The sequence below is a fragment of the Anser anser genome (genome assembly GCF_964211835.1).
Source record: "Anser anser genome assembly, chromosome: 15".
NCBI classification, from domain to species: domain Eukaryota; kingdom Metazoa; phylum Chordata; class Aves; order Anseriformes; family Anatidae; genus Anser; species Anser anser.
The window spans coordinates 10,820,749-10,825,990 of NC_139736.1; the positions used below are offsets into that span (position 1 = coordinate 10,820,749).

At 38.6% G+C, this 5,242-nt stretch overlaps 1 long non-coding RNA gene across 2 annotated transcripts; it reads right to left on the reverse strand.

The window, feature by feature from the left end:
* Window positions 1–397: 397 nt before the first annotated feature.
* Window positions 398–4,203, reverse strand: LOC310881948. Of its 2 annotated transcripts, none has more exons than XR_014572706.1 (3): window positions 4,160–4,203; window positions 3,717–3,756; window positions 398–3,631 (listed from the first exon to the last, which is right to left on the reverse strand). It is a non-coding gene; the product is annotated as an uncharacterized lncRNA (long non-coding RNA). The 2 variants fall into 2 exon arrangements; XR_014572707.1 differs by lacking the exon at window positions 4,160–4,203 and adding an exon at window positions 4,024–4,144.
* Window positions 4,204–5,242: the final 1,039 nt, after the last annotated feature.

Here is a 5,242-nt window from a genome sequence, read left to right on the forward strand (position 1 = left end):
GACTTGTAAACAGCCACCTACGTTATTTTAGAAGTGCATCTGTATTATTGTCAGAATGTACCTTGCGAAGGCAGGCAGCAGAGAACTGCTGTTCCAAATTGATTATAATACAGATTTATATTTCCCAGCATCTCCCAAACAAAGACTTCAATACAGCCTACAAATACACTACAAGAAGCCCTGCAAGAGCCCAATATTATGGATTAAACTTCCTGATGCCAGGAAGATTAATTATACAGGATGACGCTGGCTAGCAGTACGTCTCGTATTTCTGTGTCTAAGCAGAAGACAAGGCTTTCCACCAAGGGAAACAGACTTAAATATTTCTCAAGTCTTCCCACTATCCACTTTTTCTGAATGTATGTCAAATGCTTTTAAATATTAAGTTGCCTTCACGTTATAACACAAACTAACAGCAGAAATTGAAGTCCAACATGTACACCAAATCACAGAAATTTGCACCATTATAACGCTTAGTTAATATGTAGTATTTGTCTTCAAAGATTTTCTTGTACTAGTCCACAAGTTACACAGTATCAGTAGCTCTCTTGATTTCCATCACCTTGGAAACACCACTATGTGCAAGAAAACAAGTCCCAGGAATATAAATATGGATTTACTACTTGTAATACAATAAATTTTTAACTCAGAATATTCTATTTCATGTTCTTTAGGAATTTTTCATTAACTGGGAAAAGTAATTCTCATTTTCTTTTAATCCCCTATCTGAGCAATAGCAATTGACAGTGGTTTTTGAAGTTTATAAGCACAGAGAGAAACAAATGCAGTCTGATGAGCATGTAGTATTTCCCTCAACAACAGAATTCAGGACTTCTGGAAAAAAGAAAAAACAGTCCACATTTGTGTGAAATGTGATTTTGATGTTAAATACTACATCTAATAGGAAAAGTTGTTCATTTTTTAATATGACTGAAACATACATATAGGAGAAAACGCCAGTTAACAGTGCTATAAAGAGCTCCAGGACATGTCAGCAGCTACTGAAATCAATAAGTAACACTAGTTTTTTTTGTGAAGTAAGTATCTACTGTTCTCTGCCATTTAATATTTTGCTACAATAGGCAGACTGAGAAGCTATAGTGTAAATTGTTGGTTTGTTTTTTAGTAAATAACACTGAAAGAGTCATCAAGTATACGCATCAAGTGCACAGTTAGTAGTTTTAATGTTTTTGTCTTCTGTTTTTTTTGTAGTCTACTATTGCGTTCACTGAACAATGAGTCACTGAAGAAGAAAGGAAATGTTCTGCACCTGAGATAACAAACATATTAACAAAAAAGAAAAAGGAAGAAATTTGAGAAAGAAGAAAACTTAATTTTTTATTACTTAGTCTTTGTCCAAAGCAGCCAGTGAGTTGACCTTCAGGGCGTGCAGAAACCCCATCTAGTTGTAATGACATTTGGAAAGGGGCAGAATTTGATGAGAGCTGCAGACAGCACAACTTCTTAAGGCACTCTACCAACGTATGCTCTTGCAATGAGTTTAGTTACTTTGCTGTCACTTATGCCAATGTTGCTTGAGGTCTTGGAAAGAGCTTTGAGGGTTGAGCAAAAGGGAGGACGTACAGAATCATAGAAAGCAGGAGGAAACTGGCATGAGGACCAAAGGGAAATGTCAAGAAGAGACACGCTTACAAGGTATGTCAGAAAAGTCTCATTGTGGGTACATGCTAGGAGCCTTTGGTAAAGTACAGAGTCCCCCATTTAACATTCTTTTGGTATCAACAGCAGCAAATGAAACCAGCGACAAAATGCAAGTCTCAACTCATTCTGGTTGCAACAGAAACTGTCAATTACCACTACTTTGTTAGCTCCTGAAGCAGAGCGCCTTTGCAATGGTTCTGTCCCCACAGGTGGGGTAACTGAAAATACCTGCTCAACAGAATTTGATTCTGAAGCCCCATTGTCCATGCTGTAACTCCCTGTGATCATTGCATTTTGAATACCGTTTCATCTGCAGTTGTATAGACAACAGATAGTGGAATATTTCTACATGGCATGAAAGCAGACAGAACCTTCCAACAAATTACAGAAAAACTCATACAACACCAAAAATCTGCACATAATTGATATGTCAGAACTTCATTTTACAGAAGGAAATATTTAAACAGTAGAGAAGGAAGAAAACTAAAAGGAATCTTATCCTTGCAATCTCACGTTGCAGGGCATGGGATCTGAATTCTTTTCATTTTTGAACATCCACAGCAAAGAAACTCTTGAGACTAAATTGCAGAAGATTAAAAAGTCAATCTGAAATGAGCAGAAGTCTTTAGCGCTGATCTCAAACTAAAGAAAAACTGTAGCTCCTTATGATGCTCTCTGCAGAAGTGAAATACTGAATCAATGTTCTGCTTCAGTGCTATTGAATGATCAAACAGGAAATGACAAAAGGACTCTTTGGCATCCATGTCCCATTTTTTATATATTGTAAGAAGAAATGACAGAGCTGATCATTAGAAATGTTCTAATTAAGTCCTGCAGTCACCAGATGTGCAGCTGAAAAGAGAAGTGCTACCAATTCTGAAAACTACATCATGGGTAAAAAGACAAAACCATGCAAAATCAGAAGAAACCAACAGAAATACACCAGACTTGGGGGGAGATGGGGAAGAGAGGAAAAATGGCAAGATCATATTATTTCAAAAATCTAATTTTCTGTTATGCCTTTTTTATGAACATGTAATCGGAACTTTAATGCGGATTTTGATGCAACATATTGTAAAGACTCAATTTTCTCTTTTTCCTTCTCTTGATTAAAAAACATAATAGTTGGAAATGTGTAGAATTGAAATAATTTATCCTGGCTGGTGACACTTAAGTTTTACAATAGCCCCCTAATGTAAGCAAGCATGGTATGTTCTTGCTGTTCAGTGATACATAAGAGCTCCCAATGAAACAATGAGATGAGACATCAAGTATTTAACAGTTTAGATTTGTCTTTTTTTTTTTTTTACTGAGCAATAAATAAAATCTACAGTGTTCTCCATTAGGTGATTACAATGCAGTTATTCAAGTGGCTGATGCATGTTCAAGTAAAGAGCATCAGCATTTCCCTGCTCAAGTGTAAATTTAAATGAACTTGCCAGCCTGCCACCTTTTTATTTCATCTCTCTGCGTGCGTTCAATTTGCTGTTACTGGTTTGAATTCTGGACCCTTAAAAACCATAGTCAACAAAAAAACCCTCAGATTTTATTTTATACCAAAGTACCAACTACTTTTGTTATGAGCCTGTCCTCACACAGTTAGGACCACATGAATTGCTCCATTTCTTAACTGTTGTCGGCAACTTCATTATTTCCCATATGTCAAAAATCCACTACTTCTTGTCAGGATGCTTCTCTTTTACTGCTGCTCCCATTACGAGCCTATAAGCAAGGGCTGCTGTGTTCTACTGATGGAGGTGCCGCAGGATGTTGACTGGCTGAAAGTATTCTTTCTTTGCAAGCTGCAAAATCCCTCCCAGTTTTCCCAGTGAAAACAGTATCTCAAATGGCCCTCCCATCTGAATTGCACAACCTTCTCCTTGTGAGTTGTGCCAGAATTCAAGGATAAGAATTTGAAGTCTACCAAAAACACTATGGAGGAAAGAGGTAGAAATACAGCTTCTACCAACTGAAAGGAAAAAAAAAAAAAAGACTTTGGAATAAGAGCAGTTTCAGAATAGGCTATAAAGAAAAAGGAGCTGACTCCAACTTACATGTATTCTTCAGTCAGAAGGGAATACACATGAAAGATACCTGGAAAGATTTTTCATATAAGTTTTTTTTTTTTTCCCTCCTGACAGCATCATTTCCAATGCGCATAAAGACATTAATAATTCGAAGAAGAACTTGTTTGAATATGATTAGAGAAAAGGACTTCAGCATGAGGCCAACAGATAAAGAAGTTTGATTCAAATTTGGTCATGAAAATCCCTCAGGCTCAAGGCAAGGAGAGGAGAAGCACTGCTCTGTAACAAGCACAGGAAATTTACCTGCTCAGCCCTGGCCTGTGAGCCCACTCACCGTGCTCCACGGCAGCCGTGAAGCTCCGCTGTTTCAAGCCTCCCTCCAATTACGCTCCCATCTCACTGTCAGTGCTGACTCTGCCTCTGCTCCCTTACCCCTAACAGCACGCTCCAGCCTAGCCCAACCATCCTACCTGCTCCTCTCACAGCTGCTCACCAACTTCAGTGAACCCTCTGCATACTCTAAGAGATAACCAGGTGCATAAATTAAGGCTAATAAACTCTCCTCTGCTACAGCATGGTAGTTAGATAAATTTTCATATGGCAAACCTTTAATAGCCACAGGCTTGAGAGAGGGTTTTTTGTTGGGGAAGGAGGGCTTTTACCATTACAGTTTAAAAGCAAAAACTGTGGTAAGGATCCAAACTAAAATCCAAATCCTCAGTGGTTTAATTCCTTTCTGTAAAGGCTTGGAATGTTGAACCAAAAAGGAAAAAAAAAAAATCAACATGAAAGAAAAACACTTAACTGCTTCAAACATTTTTTAAAAATCTACATGTTCTAATGATCACAATTTACAATGCCATCTTCTGCCATTATGCAAATGCCTATTAATTCCCTTTGCGCTATATATAATTTGGGACACAACATAAAAGACTGATTCATCAAAATGTGTATTGCAGATCAGAAGCAGAGTTCCCGTATTAAGGTGCTGTGAATTGCCTGGAGCACAAGAGAAAGTCCTTTTTTGCAGACGGCGAGCTCTGAAGTGTTCTCCACATGACACCAGTGCCTACTGCGCACCGTTCCGTTAATCACACTTACTGCTGAAAACCGGGGAGGAGCTCCGAAGGGTAGGAGCACTCCATGCAGATCTGAAAAGCCATGAAAGCACTCGGCGTTGACTAGAGTAGGACAAAGGACTGGGTCAGAGCAGGCCTAATTGATACTCACAGTATTTCAGAACCTCTCCTTAAAATAGCAGCCAAAAAGCAAAGCAGAGGGAGACACAACGCAGGATCATTCTAGCAAGGGGAACCAAACTGCACCCATTTCTCCAGCAATAAAGTGTCACCGGGAAGATGTTATTCTGACTAAATGTAGATCCTGCAAATTTAACGAGAGAAGCTATAAGCAAAACAAGCTCAATGATTTCTTCAAAGACAGCTAAAGGAAAGGCTCTGATCTTCAGCAGTCTTCAGTTGTCATTTATCTTGTCCTGAATGTACTGGAGAAGCGTAGAGGCTGCTGTGAACTACAGCCAACCCGATCAGAGT